Source organism: Lissotriton vulgaris, chromosome 1_1, assembly GCF_964263255.1.
Source record: "Lissotriton vulgaris chromosome 1_1, aLisVul1.2, whole genome shotgun sequence".
Lineage (NCBI taxonomy): Eukaryota > Metazoa > Chordata > Amphibia > Caudata > Salamandridae > Lissotriton > Lissotriton vulgaris.
Window position 1 is genome coordinate 1,839,172,375 of NC_141685.1, and position 16,740 is coordinate 1,839,189,114.

Below are 16,740 nucleotides of genomic sequence, written 5' to 3' on the forward strand. Positions count from 1 at the left end.
TGAAGTTGTATTTGATGCTGTCACTTGTGGTGAGGATGGGGCCCAGTGTGTGTCATGTGGTGTGTGTTGTTTCTCTGGTAGGCAGGCTGAGTCTCATGTTGCTTAAGCTTTCAAAGCGTGCTGAGGAGCACGGGTCATTTCATTTCTACAGATGAAAATTGAGGTCCCCAAGAAGAATGTAGGCTCTGGAGACAATGGTGAGCAGAGCGACAAAATCGGTAATGAGGTTGTTAAAGGTGGCTTATGGTTCAGGGGGTCGGTAGGTGAGGGTTCCCCATTCTTGGTGAAGTTTTTGTAGATTTTCAACTTAAAGTGCAGATGTTCTTTGGATGATGTACATTTGATTACTTACTTGAAGATGATAGTGTAAACTCCTCCTGGTTTGTTGATACACTCCTGTTGAGTGATCTTGTAGCCCAATGGTGTTGCTGTAGTGATGTTGGGACCCGCTGAGGGGTTAAGCCAGGTCTCTGTCATGAAGAGGATGTCAGGTGCGTTGCTGGTTAGAAGTTCCCATATTTTGATTGTGTGTTTGCTGAGTGACTGTGTGTTGAAAAGCATGCATGCAAATGGGTTTGATGTGTGGGTTTGCTGTGGCGCCTGGTGTAGGCTGGGAGTGTATGTTTTATTGGTGCTTGTGTGGTGTGTTTCTTGGGAATGGGTTTTGAGGACATTGTTACTATTTGTGCAGTGTGTGTGTGTGGGTGGCTGCTGGAGAGCCAGCAGTGGATACAGCCAAAAGTACCTACTGTGGTGAGAGGAGCAGCATGACAGCAGTTGGGGGAAAGGCATCTGGGATCTAGCGACCTAGGTAGTGCTGCAGAGTATCGCCAGGCAGTAATCAGAACTTGGTTCCTGGCACTGGACTGGGTCTTGCTGTGGACGGGCACAAATAGGCTTGCCTATGGTGTTCCAGTGGCACACCCGCTGCACATGTCCAATGTGCCTCCGTGTTGCAGCTGTCATTAGTTGGTCCTGGGAGAGGGTTGGATCTCTCTTGCTTGTCTTCTTGTTTTAAAATTGGTTTTGGTAGGAAAACGGGTAATATCGCTCCCTGTCCGGATGGATGATGAGAAACTCAGTGATGTCACTTCCTGTGCAGGTAGATGATGGGAGATCCAGTGATGTCACTTCCTTTTCTGATGGATGGTAGGAAAAATAGGCGTATTCTCATTTTATGGAGCTTGAAATCCTACTGCCTGGAATCTGTGTCCAATGAAGTACTTTCAAAAGGAGACACCTAAGTAGTGAGGTTGTGGTAAAGTTGTTGAAATCCATAATTTTCTAAGTACCAACTTTCATACTTGTGTATTACATTATGAGGAGGGTTGAAATAAATGTCTCAAATTAGAATTTCTGAGATGGATAGGCAAGAAGACCATTGGCTTTAAACTTCTTTTTGCTTCTTTAGTGGTGAAAGAGGCTGGGTATATGATGGCAAAAATGAGAGGTCCAAAGTTATGTTTGCAGGTTCTGGATTGATAAAACAACTAATTGTGGAAGGAAAGAGCAAAGGCAAAGTATTTAAGCAAGGATGGGTGGGTGAAGGTGGTGGCATTAATCAGTAAGTGAGCTTTTACCCATTTGGAGTCTGTGAATGAGACTCTTAATTACATTGATACAAAATAGATTGTCCAGGGATGATGTAGAGTGCTCTGTCATGGAGAGGAGGCAATTTAATATAAGTGTCCTGGAGGGGGTAGACAGCCTTATGTTTGGCATGAAAACTGTGCTTGGTAATATAGTTTAGGAGAAAATGCAAGATTCACTAGGAAGTCAAAATACCTGGTACCGTTGAGGGTTACCTCAATTTAATAGGATGACGCAAAGGTGAGTGTTGGAATGCTCTAAGATTTTTGGTAAGAGTCCACAAAGTGAAAGCAATAGTAATGGTTCACATGCAGATGTTAGAATGCATTAAGGTCTTTGACATGTATTCACAAAGCAAAAGCAGTTGTAGGATATATGACGATCAATCAAAGTGGTGGGATTTTCTTAGGTTATGGGCTTGCTTTTGGTAGGATCCTAACTACTCCCAGATACAGTTTAATCAGATTATTTGCACACTTTGTCTTCTAATTACTTCCAATGTGCTCCAGCAGTTTCTGACATATTTTTTTGAAGATGTGTCTATTAGCCTCATTGACTTTCTTCTGTTGTGGTACTAACCTCCTTCCTGTCCCCACTCAAAAACATCTGTACAATTTCTGCATGCAATAGCCTAGGCTCTTTAGGATCAAAACTGCTTGATACATCTTTATTTTTTGGAGAAAACCTCACTGCAATAGGTAACTTTATTCACTCTCTCAATACAAGACTTATTCAGTTACCAAGAAAAAAAGCGGGCTTCCCCGTGAACTGAAAGTATAATAGTTTTCGCTTCATTGTAGTTTATTGCCATGGTCACAGACTTTGAGAATGAAGGGATGGGGGTCTAAACTACTTTGAAATCTGATTAGAGTTAAATCAAGTAACACTATATTATCTGCTGACATCAGTAATGCATAACCTCCAGGTTCTACATTAAAGGAGAAGAGATAACTGCCTAGAGTGTCCAGTAAGTGAGACAAATACCCTAAAAATGACAGTAGGGTCAGGAACATAAACTTGAAATACACATTTTTGGGGGGTATTCTTTGCAAGAGTCTGTCAGGATTCATGCTCCTATCGGTCTCCTTTATCCTATTAGAGTTAGTTTACTCCCTGGATTACACCTGTTTCCACATAGAGTCTAATAGTAAACCTGTGCACTTATGAGGAAAGTGTTAGAGTGATTTCTGCATCAGTTGAGATCTTAAAGGAGCTTCCTTTCACACACATTATCATTGTCAAGTGGGGGGGGGGCAAGTGGTCTATGGTAGTTGTGATTGTTTGAGTTGCGTAAAACAGTTTTGTTTTAACAAGGTTTTAGCTCAGCCTCTGACTTCTCTTCTCGTTGCAGAGGTACTCCAAGGAATAGGGTGACTGATCTCACACAACTCAAAGAGATCAGAGCAGAGTTTTTACATTTCTTATTGTGAATCCAATTTAATACAAGTCTAACAGAACAATCACTAATGAAGATTTCATCACAACAGGATCTACTCTTTGGTGTTCCCATTTTAATGCCCTACCCTAAAGCCTTGTCATGGGTCACCATTAAATACTCATTTTGGGGATACCACTTCAAGTCTGGGCCGGCAAGGGATTACATTCTGCTCCTGTATAACATTTTGGTTAAGATACCTGACAGAGGCTATGATCAGAACCCATAAGAATGTTTGACCAATTATTAGTGTGAATTTTGTATGGTTTTTTCGACCCCAAAAGTAATCATGTTTTTGCCAAGGGGTAAGGTAATATACTTAGTTAAATTCTGACCTGTAATTAACAAAAGCAAGATGCAATTGTTGATGCCTCACAATTACATATTTTTGCTATGCCCATCAAAAGAAAAATGTCAATACCATTTTTATTCTTTCTAAACCTTCATCAATAAACAGGAACTATAAACAATTTACCACTTACTTTAGGAAGATCAATTCACCTATAATTTCTTGGTTTGGAGCGTCTTTATTTTGAAAAATAGGGCAATTAACCTATATTTTGAAGTAGCCAGAAAAAATATCTATTTAACCCGTCTTTAGAATGAGGTTGAAACAGCTCTGTCTAGTGGAATGGCTGTTGTTGTATAAATTCATGCATAATAGACTAAAGATAAGATGTTAGTCATTTGTGTAGCTGTGGGGAAAACTTTAAATAGAAATTGCATATTAATTCTTTCGATATCTGGTCACTATGAATTTAGATTTTCTGTAAGTGAAAGTACTTAGGAGAACCAACACCTCCCAAAATAGCTTTTTCTTTAGAGACTGTATGTTCCTCTGGTAAATAACAGTATTGAAAGTAAAACATCCCAAATTCCGCTCATCTTACCTTATGATATCAAATATTTCTTTAACTCACGCTCCTTTTAATTGATTGCTGCAGGCAGGAGCCAAGCATGGTTTGAAAGAGGGCAAGTGTTAAGTGAAGCTGTCAATGAGGGCAGTAAAAGCTCAGAGTGGGAAGAATCCAGAGTTCGTGCCCAGGCAGTCATTGACATTGTTCAGGTTGTACTCCTGATAAGGCCCATGAAGATTTCTATCCTCAGACTGAGACTCTTTTCTGTAAGTCAGATTTTCTCAGTGGGGAAATGCTTCAGGCTGTAACCGAAGAAGATTCCATATAATCGGATACTGTTGCTGTCTGATTTGCTGCTGCGTAGAAGAAGCTGCAATAATTTCAAGCTCACCAGTAATGCACCCTCAGCAGATCGACTTTCAGATTTGGGCAGGTCCCATAACAGTTATCCAGGCAAAAAGTTATCAAAAAGCTTCCAAGTCCCAGGTTTAGGTTGAGGCAGTAGGAGTACACTCTGACACCAGCCAAGTGTTCCATTACCTTAGGACCAGCGCATAGGGCCATGACTCATTCAAACAGAGGTAACCAGCAGGGTCCAGAGCAGGACCACTTGAAACTGGTCAGCTGGCCTCTTACAGGAAAATGAACGTTTTACAGCTTGTGTGTTCCTGTAGCTTAAGAGGAGGTCAGCCAACTTATCCTTGGAATCCATTTCTGTGTCATGGGGACAGATGAGAGCAGGTCCAGCCTTTGGGATTCTCCTCATAGGTCTCAATCGTAGTCACAGTCCTTCTTCTGTCTCTAAATTTCCAATGTTGTTCTGAAGAGGGTGCCCAGGGGTGTCGCACTTATGACTGGCACTAGTCAGGGTGACTTTTGACCCCTCCCTAACAAATGAGGAAAAGTTCCTAAGGGTAACCATACCCACTTTTACAGCAGTTCCTGTGTGCCCAATTGCAAGCAATCCCACAGGGCCCCTCTCCACCTGAAACCAAGACTGCAGAACCAGGTTTGGGGGACGTTTCTCTCTCACGGGGGTTTGATCCTGGCTGACTCCAAGAGGACAAAACAAGGCAGGCCCAGGTGATCTACATCTGCCAGTGACAGACTATGCATCCCTGGAAGTTATGCAAGTGACAGGGCACAACCCCGAGTCCATTCTGTCAAGGAAAAGTCACCCTCTTCCTTTTACATCCTTCGTGAATAGGTGATCCAGCAGCCAGGGATGTAATACAAAATGATTTTAGTTAAAAAAAGTTTTATTATTAGGAATGGGGGTGTCAATAGAAAGTCCACAACATTAATGCATGTCATATAACAGGAATTATTTAAGAAAATACCTCAATAAGATTGTAAGAATTGGGCTCACATGTGAAAACCAGTAAAATGCTATACACCAATCATGAAAAGTATTAAATATTGAAGAAGTTAAGAGCGTTTAAGGGGACTCAAGGAGGTTTTGAGACTTCTTGCTGATGTGAGCACAACTGGAAGGATCTACTGGTGCTTGCATCTAGATACATCGTAATAATTAGCCACAATTCAAGAAGCTTTGTTGCCATATGTACGGGGTATACAAATGAAGTATCTAATTTATGATTGTGACCAGCATTGTACCACCCAGCTCTAACAGAAATTTTTGAAAAGTCCTTCCAATTAACTGTAATTTGCTGTAATGCGACTGCTATTAACAAATCAATAATTTTAACATTAGGCGAAACATTTTCCCAACAAGATGAGAGACTTTCTAAAAAAACATTAATAAAAGAGGACGAAATCTTGGTTCTAATAATCGAATTGATTTGGGACCATACTTGTTTCCAAAAATTATGTACAATAGGGTAAGTAAATAACATATGGTATAAATCTGCATTCGGGGAAGAGCATGTCCAACAAACATCTGATGATGTTGCAAATTTTGTACTTAAATCATGTGGTGTAAAGACAAGCCTATTATATACAAAAAATAGTGTCTGGGTTACATTAGCTGCTCTGGATGATTTACGAATTTTGATCCATATATTATTCTATAGAGATACTGGCCAAGATAATGCTAAATCATGTTCCCATGCCTCTTCTATTTTGGATTTTGGTCTAGTGGTGTTAGTGCTAAGGAGATATATACATATATATATAAGGGAGGCTTTGGGAGTTTTTTTTAATAAGGAATGAAGTTGTGAAGCAGAGTAGGGGGTGTTGAGAATGGTGTGTGTGTTAGATAACTGGGTGTATGTATCCATCACAATGTCCTTAAGCAAAAGGTATTTAGGAATAAATGAGGTAGGTAAGCTAAATAATTGACTGAGTAATGAGAAAGGCATGAAAGCTGACTTTGAAAATAACTGAAGTATCCAAATCAATCCTTTCTGATGCCAAGTCTTCCAATATAATGGTTTATTCTTAATGAGTAGGTTTTTGTTGTGGCAAATAGTAGAATTAAGAAAGGAATCTACGGTACTGTGAGGAGAGGGGGAAGCAGATAAAAGTAATTTAGATGTTAATTTAATTATAGGAGTGGATAATGCTTGTGGTTTACGTGAAAAGGAAAGGTATTCATCAAAAGAAAAAGGGGACAAAAAAGGTGTTCAATTGTAATCCATAAAGGGCAGTTCAGTCAGTCAGTCAATTTTCTTTATTCGATTATTTAAAATCATAAAAGAGCAAGCATTTTGCATATCCTGGTTACAGTACATTTCATTGAAGCACAGAAACAATTTATCAAATTTGAAACATTCAATCAGTATTATAAAACAGATAAGCCACGATGCAACATACATAAATATCTAAAAAAGCTAAAAAAAGAAGGGTTTATTAAGCACAATTCATTTAAGAAGTGAGGAAGAGAGGAAATTCATTTGTCAAAGATAAAGTGCCTGTGCCTTGTGCGGTGCTTATTTTTACGTGCGCCTGCAACCAAAAAACTAGCCACTGAAAAAGCTACATTTACATTGGGGAGGAGCTGCAAGAACAACAGGGCTGGTTTAACCTGAATGAAGCCCTGGTGGCGTAAAATAGGGAGCAGATAATTTTTCCTTAGCTCAGTGTAATGTCCGCAGAACATAATAAAGTGCATCGTATCCTGTGTCGAGAAGTGATCACAGTCGCATGGATCGGCATCCTCGGGTCGCGACCAAGATTTGAAGTTGCCCAGTACAAAATGAATTAAATCGAAGCGAAATCTCGTTAAGAGAAAGCGGTGATAGGAATTTGTGGTAAAGAGGAGATAAGGTTCCATTCCTGGGGCTAAGGAGAGCGTGCAATGTTTCCTTACCATAGTCTTTTTTAACTCTGCTTCTTCCCTTTCCATGGCGTATAAATTTGTCAGGGTGTTTTTAACTAGTTTTATATCGCCATAAGTTATTCCTTCTGGAGAACAAAAAAGCTCCGGACGACCTGCCAGGGTAAGCTGCATTTTAACGTATCTCAACCAGGGAATGTGGAGGGCTCTATCCAGGGCTAAGCAATCTTTTAGGATGGTATGATTTAAAGTTAGCTCCTGATTGAGCCATGTTTTTATCCAACCAATCACTGGAGCTAGTTTTAATAAGTCTGAGATATAGCCCACACCTAGCTCTGTGTGTATTGCAAAGGTCGAAGTTGATTGGGGGACAGAGAGCAAGGATCTCAAAAATTTATTCTCTACGATCTGTATTTTAGCTGGGCTGGTATATCCCCAGATTACCGAGCCATACTGGGCAACTGACAAACATTTGGAATTATAAACTTTAATGATGCTTTCCATTGGGCGAGCACCCAGCTTTTTGGCAAAGCCCAGCAGCCCTGCGGCCGCTCTAGCGACAGCGCTACTTTTGGCCAAAAGCTGAGGGCCCCAAGTACCCCTATCGTCAAAAGTGACACCTAAGTATGGGAAGGAGGAAACTCTCTTTACCTCCTTTCCTGCACAGGAGAAGGTTAGTGACTTTTTTTTCCTTCCTGCGGGGCCAGCAATCATTACATGTGATTTGTCTGTGTTAATTTTCATGTCCAAAGATGACATAAAAGTCCCGAAGGATGCAAGAAGTTTATTTAGCGCGACTCCGGAGCGTGCCAGGAGGACAGCGTCATCCGCGTACAGGAGTACAGGAATCTTTGTCTCCCCCGCACGCGGAATATCGCTGTGGGCTGTTATCATTACTGCCTCTAGGTCGTTGATATATAAGGTGAAGAGGAGGGGAGCAAGTATACACCCTTGCCTAACCCCCCTCTCCGACTTAAAGTGACACGTGCATCTTCCGTCCTGAGTAACTCTGACCGAGGTCAGAAGGTCCTTATGTAACTCGGCCAGGTATTCGACCAAAGGGGGGGTCGAGACCCATGGCCAGGAGGATCCGCCACAGCTTTGCCCTGTTGACCAGGTCAAAAGCCGATGACAGATCCATAAAGGCCATGTATAAAGACCCCTCCCTGCCCACTACATACTTATTTAGAATTAATTCTAAATTTAGGCACTGATCTAACGTTCCTCTCTTGGATCTAAAACCATATTGTGCATTAGATAAAATACCCCTACTTTCTAAGATAAGGGTCAGTCTGGATAATAGGACTCTGCCCATAATCTTTACACTAGAATCAATAAGGGAAATTGGCCTATAGCAGGCCGGGTCTGTCCTCTGACCCTTCTTAAAAATTGGCACTATAGTTGAGTTTGCCCAACTAGAGGGGAAAATAAAATCCCGTGTTGCATTAAAAACATTGGTTAAAATTTTCGAGCTAAAATCAGGGGCACTCTTAAAAAAGTCTGCCGGAACCCCATCTGGTCCTGGTGCCTTTTTACAGAGTGTATCGTTGATAGCTTTTTTCACCTCATCCTGAGTAAAAGGGGAGATGGGATTTGGCGCTAAGGAAAGAGGAAGTTCCTGGTCTATACTCGTATCATTGTGACGATAAATATTACTAAAATGTGTCACCCATTGCTCGTCTGGTATGATACAATCCGCTCTTTGATGATCTAACCCTACAAAGTATGGGTGATTTATTACTGCCCAAAATTTGGCACTATCTTTCTGTGTCTCAGGCAGTAACAGGTTATTCCATGCTTCATCTTTTATCTCGGATTTCCTCTTTCTAATAGCCAAATTATATTTTTTCCTTAGAGATGCTACCATTACTCTGTTTCTAGGTTTGTTTTTTAAGGCTTTAAGTAGAGTTGAATGAGCCTTAGAGCAATTTGTATCGAACCATTTGGGGCCCATGGTCTTATTACATTTAACCTTCACAGTCAGATCTAATTTGACTTGTTGACAAATAGTGCTAAAGGCCTCGACCAGGGTATTACTAGAATTTTTGTTATCTAGACATATGGCGACTTCACCTTCTACCTTGGCTAGTGTATCTTGTAAGAAGGTTATAGGGGTAACTTTGTCCCATTTGAGCCTTCGATTTTGGTCACTCAGCGCAAGGTTTGTTGCACAAGAATTTCCAGAAGTTCTATTACCCAAAGCTCCCTGTGCTAAAACCTCTAAAATCACAGGATTGTGATCGCTAAAAACAGAGATTAAAACTTTACAAACAAGTACATCAGATAAAAGTCTGAAAGATACGAAAATGTAATCAATAATTGTGCCTCGGTCCTTGCCCTCATAGGTCGGTAACCGTGAATCATTTGGGCAAGAATAAAATTCATAGAGGTTGAAGGTAGCCAAAAGCAGTTCCAGAGCCTCGCCACTAGATGTGTGTTCAAAATGCGGCGTGGGAGGATAAAAAAGAGATTCCTCTGTTTCTCTTTGGCAACCCGCCTGACAAGGATGAATATTGAAATCTCCCATGAGGATCACCTCATACCCATGAGAACTATTTGTATCATAAGTTGATAGGAGGTCCTCGAGGGATGCTAAATGCTCGGTAGGAAATTGACTGGCTGGGGAATTATAAAAATTGATAAGTAAAATAGGATGGGAGTTTGATGAGCTCAATTCCACCATTAAACAATTTTTGGTGTTAGACTTAATATGCCTCGCTTTTCCTTTTACATCAAGTGAAATGTATAAAGCCAACCCACCCCTTGCTCTTCCTGCTTTACTGGGGTCTGCAGGTACATAAAAAAGTGAATAACCATCTAATGGCAGACACACTGATGTTTCCCAAGTTTCCTGGAATGCAAGGATATCATAGTTTCTAATTAGGTCCAGCCAATTCTTATCTTTAAATTTAGCTCTAAGCCCAGCGATGTTCCAGCTCATAATTCTTCGGACCTCAGCACTTAATGAAGAATGAGCCAAAGGACCAGGAGCTGGCTGCAAACCTTCTGAGTTATTTTCTTCTCCGGCTGGCGAGAGTCAATCATTTTGGTCCATGAATGAAAGAGGCGCAAAACGATTAAAAAGTTCAAGTGGCTGAATGACAGGGTTAAACGCTGGGGGTTGGTGACGGTGAACTGAGGCGTTGTTCCTTAAATCTTGCCCCCATCTAAAGTGAGGCTCCCAATTAGTATCCCACCCTGGGGCGGGAGTCCTTGGAAAAGAGACATTCTGCTGCTCTCCATAAAAAAATTTCAAAGTAAGTGGAACCACAGTGCCTCTTCTTCGTTGGGGAGGAAAGATGTTTGTGAGAATATTGGGAAGAACGTCTGGGTTAGAGAAAGTCACTGCCACGCAATCCCCTTTAAATTTTTTTGGCCGGTTTCCCAGCCAAGAGGTCCTGGTTGCAGATTTAATCACACTTGCAAGATGATGTTTCCCACCTGGTGCTAGTCGGATATTGGTAGTTAACCAGTGTAGGGCTTTGCTGCAAAGTGAAGTTGAAGTTTCAGCTATATCCCCTTCTAATGGGGGTACGTTTGCGAGGACCAAAACCACGGGTGTGGCCTCTACGATAAATTGCAAGGGGTCCGTGGGGTGAGTTTGAGGTTGCACTTGTATTTGCGTGGGAGGAATGTTTAGCGAAGGAGTTGGGTCTGATGTGGAACATGCTGATATGGGGCCCTCAAATGCTACTGATAGTGTTTGTTGCGTTGGATTTTGATTTGGCCCAAGCGTTTCCATTTCATCTCCAACATCCGTGTTGCTTCCAGCTTCAGCTCCTCTAGGATTATTGTCCAGATTAGTAATTAGCTTAGTACATTTCTCAATACCACTTGCGACTGTATTTTGAAGTGCGCCCAGCTTCTTGACCTCTGCTTGCAGTTTATCGATCTTAGAAATGAGGGGTTTGACAATGCTATTAATTTTCATCTCAATGAGATCAGCAATTTTATCAAGGAGGGCTTCCTCGGAGGAACAAGAAGGATGTTCCTCGACAAGAGTCATTTGTTTGTGCTTTGGAGTGGTAGCCCTCTTCCGCTTGGTCCCTGAGCGTAAACCCCCCCGCTTGGAAGGATTCTTAGTGCATTGACGTTTAGGTCTGCCAGCGTGTCCTATAAGGGATTGGTCTAGGACGGAGACCTGGGATTGTGTATCCTGCTCTGGGTCTTGGTCAATGTCAGTGTCTATAATAACATCGGTAGGCAAGCCATCAAGAGCCGGAATTACATTCTCTGATGATCCCGATATAACTTGGGGTGTAAAATCAGCTGTAAAGTCTACAGTATGAATGTCCTGAGTTACTGTACCATCGAGCAGGATAGAGGTAGATGTAGGTGGTGATGGGCATAGCAAGTCAGGTGATAGGCTCAGCCCCAGTGACTCCCTCCTTTGCATATTTATTTTCTGAACAGTCTGAACCATGTAGTTGTTTATCTTATTTTGTTGCACTACTACAGGTTTTTTGGACATTGCTCAGGCTGTGTAATATGTGAACGTGACTTACTTGAGGGACAGTCAGTGTCTTCAAGCTTGCAGGGTTTCTGGCCCTGCCCCTGCCTCTTCCTGCCGATGAGGGCCGTAGAGGGCCCGCCCTTTGCCCGGGCTTCGCCCCGGGCGCTCCCGCGCGCGACTCGCGGGTGCGAGGGGCGTTCCGCTCTTTCAAGCGCCGCCTGGCGCTCCTGCGGCGTCACTTCCGCCGCCGGGGCTCCTGGGAAGTGTAGTTTGGCCGGGCCGGGCTAGCCGTTTCCCTCACGGCGTCGTCTGGTAAGGCGCTGTAGCGCTAGTGATCCTGGCGCTGTCGAAACAATTACTGTGCTCGCTGGCCGTTCACCTCACGGCTTGGAAAGCTGTCCCGCCGGAGCTCAGGGCGCTCCGCTCTTTCAAGCGCCGCCTGGCGCTCCTGCGGCGTCACTTCCGCCGCCGGGGCTCCTGGGAAGTGTAGTTTGGCCGGGCCGGGCTAGCCGTTTCCCTCACGGCGTCGTCTGGTAAGGCGCTGTAGCGCTAGTGATCCTGGCGCTGTCGAAACAATTACTGTGCTCGCTGGCCGTTCACCTCACGGCTTGGAAAGCTGTCCCGCCGGAGCTCAGGGCGCTCCGCTCTTTCAAGCGCCGCCTGGCGCTCCTGCGGCGTCACTTCCGCCGCCGGGGCTCCTGGGAAGTGTAGTTTGGCCGGGCCGGGCTAGCCGTTTCCCTCACGGCGTCGTCTGGTAAGGCGCTGTAGCGCTAGTGATCCTGGCGCTGTCGAAACAATTACTGTGCTCGCTGGCCGTTCACCTCACGGCTTGGAAGGGCAGTTATCTTTGGGATCTCTTAACCAAAGGGAGGCTTGATGTAAAAGAAATGCTTTCTGATATGCCGTAAAGTCTGGAAAGTTAACCTCACCTTCTGACTTGGGGCGTATTAGTTTAAGAAGAGACATTCGAGATTTTTTATTATTCCATAAAAAGGAGGAAAGAGAATAATGAATCCTCTTAAGAAAATTGAGTAGGGATAGGGACCGGGATATTCGAGATAATATATATGATTATTGGAGACTCCATCATCTTTATAGTATTAAGGCGGCCCCACCATGATAATTAAATAGGGTGCCATCTGGCAGTCAAATCCAAAAACCTTTGAATACATTTATTCACACAAAGTGAGACTGTATCTGAAATGGAAGAGGCAACATGTAATCCCAAATAATTAATATGGTTAGGACTCCATGTGAAACTAGAGGCACTCAAATCTGATTTGAAAGTGTATTTTGTTAGAGGTAAAATCTCACATTTGTCGTTGTTCAATTTGTAACCAGAAATAGTGGAGTACTCACGTACCTCTGCTAGAAAAGCAGTGATTGAAACTTTTGGTTCGGATAAGAAGAGTAAAATATCGTTGGCTTATGCTGCTAGTTTGACCTGGGAGTGTGATGATTGAAAACCATGAATATTGGGGTTCTGACTTAATTTAGAAAGGAACAGTTCCAAAGCCAAAAATAAAAAGGAATGGGGAGAGAGGACATCCTTGACGTACACCCCTTCCTAAATCAAAAAAAAGGAGAAACTAAACCATTGGCACAAACCGCCGCATGTGGATTAGAGTAAAGAAGGGAGATTAAAAAGTAAATTTAGGTCCAAAACCAAACCATTTAAGGGCGTGGAATAAATAGGCCCATTCAACTCTAACAAAACACTTTTCAGCGTCCAATTTGATTGCTGCAAGTGGTTGTTTTAGATGTAAGGATTTAGATAAAACATTAAAAAGGAGTCTTGTGTTATCAGTTATAAAACGCCCTTTAACAAACCCAGATTGTTCTTTGCCTAATAAGTCTGGTAGATAGGAATCCAGTCGTGTCGCTAATGCTTTAGCAAAAATCTTGTAATCAATATTAATCAAGGATGAGCCTATAATTTTTGCAATTATTAGAGACTTTGCCTTCTTTGGGTATAGGAGATATGTATGCTTCAGAGAAGGAGCCTAAAGACCTGCCTGAAGTGGTGAAGGAATCTATGAGGGAGTACAGTTTGGGCTATAGAAGTTTAGAAAAATGGTGTTAAAATTCAACCGTGAAACCGTATGGTCCCGGTGCTTTGTCCTTTTTAAGGTGTTGAAGGGCTTTAAATAATTCTTGTTGTGTTAAGCCTAATTCAAGGGAAGAGAGGTCTGGAGGAGAGTCTTGAGGTTTATGAATGCTATAGAAAAAATGCGATAAAGATTGAGAAGTGGGTTATGTTTCAGAGGTGTACAACATTTTATAAAAGAAGGAAAATTCATTCAAAATATCAGCATCTTTAAACTTGAGATCAGAATTTGTATCATAAATAGATTCAATATATATTTTATTAAGTCTAAATTTTAACTAGTTAGACAAGATTTTCCCAGCTTTATTTTTACCCCCATACATTTTGCACTACATTTTAACAAATATAAAGAAGCATCTTCTGTAGATTTTTTGTTGAATTACATCTTGTCATTTATAAGGGCTGTTAGACAATCTTTGGAATGTGAGGTATAGTAAGAGTGCTCCAGTCTCTTAATTTTCTGTAGGAGGCCCCCAGTGAATTTGCGGGAAGTTTTTCGTTTTTTTACAGCAAAGCAAATTATAAAATCCCTTGCTGCGACTTTGAATGCATCCCATAATGTGGAGTAAGGCATAGAGTGAGTTTGATTTAGCTAAAAAAACTCATCAAAGAAACTAGTAAAGGAAGCATTAAACGTAGGATCCAGAAGAAGAGTGTTATTAAAGCGCCATCTTTTAGGACCTATAGCTTTAGGCAATATGTCAATGCTCATGGAGACATGTGCATGATCTGACAATAAAATAGGACCAATTTCTGTGTAAATTAGAGTTTGTGCAATAATATGAGAGACACAAATATAATCAATCCTTGATTGAGATTGATGGATGGGGAAAAAAAGGTAAATTCTCTAGTAGTCGGATTGCATAGACGCTAGGCATCAAGGAGCTTATGTTACGTGACAGCTTGAACAAAAGATTTATGGGGTTTATTGTAGACAAAACAAAACTTTGGAGACTCTGTCAATGAAAGGATCAAAAGGTTGATTGCAGTCTCCTGCTAGAATGAAATTATCATCCATACAATGAGTAATATGTTTGGCGAAATTGGGCCAAAATGAAGGTTCACCGCCTGTAGGGGGCATATACATTCAGAAAAGAGACTGGAACAACCTTTAGAGATAGTTTAAGATTTAGCCATCTACCATTAGTATCCGATTCCTGAGAAAGCAAAGAGTATGTAAAGGACTTACGACATAGTATCATTACTCAATTACGTTTGCCATCTCCTGGAGAGTAAAAAACCTCACCTACCCAACTTCTTTTCACTTTCAACAATTCAGAATCTGTGAGGTGAGTTTCTTGGAGAAATGCAAAATCTACATTTAGCTTGGCTAAATGAGAGAGAATTCTTTGTCTCTTAATAGGCGAGTTCAGACCCCTATTGTTCCAAGTGATAACTTTTAATGACATAGCTTATTAGAAATATATTGATCTAGAAAAGTGAAAGAAAATGTAAAGAGAAAGCCCAAAACATTAAAACAATACTAAAAAATGCAAGGTAAAGGAATGTGAGTAATAATTAAATAAATGTGATGGTAAAGAGGAATAGAACAGCTAGAGAGAATAACGAAGGAAAAAAGAATGTAAAAAGGTAAGAAGAAAGCAACACCCGAAGATGAACAAAGAAGAAAATATAGGATTGGAAGTAGGTAGTATGATAACATTTAGGCATAAGCATGATAAACATACATATGTAAAACATACCTACAAAAGGAGAAATCAAGGGAGCACAATCAGGAAGACAAGGGGAAGGGGTTGGAACCACATGAAGTTGGAGACACATCCAAGGTGAAACGAATGGGGAACCAGACGGACATCACGAGACAGGGATATACAATCTGTGGTACAAAAACAATGATGTTAAGAAGGATTACTGGGAAGAATATTGATAAAATTAAGCAACAATAACAGTAAATATATTTCCAGTGACATATTCGACTTTAGTAACATCGACAAATGCGGAAACTATTCAGAAACTAGGAGCTTCAAAACATGAAATAACAACCATTAGGAAAGAGAAACAAAGTCTAGAGGAGTTTGTTCAAAGGATAATACACTCTCAAGTATTGGATGAAGAGGAAGGACCCGAAGAGTCCATAGTAGACGTGCTACAAGAGTTTATGAAGCTTTGCAGACGTAAAGGATCTTCATACGTCGTTGTTCTGTTGTTCTAAGTAACTTTGAAGAGGCATGGATGAAATAGTCCGAATCTGACCCCCATTGACGTAAATATGCTCTCATGTTCAGGAAAGCTTTGCAGCGATTTGCAAATTTTGCAGTGGCTTTGGCGTAATCCTGCGCAAAGAACAAAGATGAGCCTGACCATATGATTCGCCGAGAAGCCTTGACTGCTGATACTATCTTCAATAAATCAGTGTATTCTAAGAAGTATAAGATGACTCCTCTCGGTCGTTGTGAAATTGAAGATTGAGAGGGGACTCGGCCTAAGCGATGCGCACTTTGGATGTTTAGCATCGTACCTTACGGCATGTGAAGTAACTTGGGAAGAAACGACTTGAAGAAAGCAAGAGGGTCAGTCCCTTCAATTCCCTCCCCCAGGCTGCAAATGCAAAGATTGTTCCGTCTATTGCAGTTCTCAAGATCCTCCACTTGCCTTTGGAGAGAAGAAACTTGTGAATGTAGATGAGAAACATTGGCGCAGGTTTTTTTGAAGGAAGAGACACTTTGTTCCACTGAGGAGACCCTTGTTTCAAGTTGAGACCAGTTATCTGTTAGAATTTGCAATTTGGTGTTGGCTTCTTCCATAAAGCTTCGCAAAGCCCTAATTTCCTCCAACAAAAGCTTCATAGATACTGGCGAGGTTGGTTTAGGTGGAGAAGGAGGGTCCTTTTTTAGCCGCTTGGTAGTGGGTTTTCCTTGGGGACAGAAGAGGAATCCATTGTCAACTTTGACCACTGAAGAGAAGACGTTTGACAATCTTCTAATTTGGAGAACTCAGCAAATATCTTGGAGCTCTTGATAAAAATGTGCTTTGGTTGAGAGGACGAAGAGTGCTCTGTTTTGATGCTGCCCATAAGTTACCTTCATAACACCTTCCTCC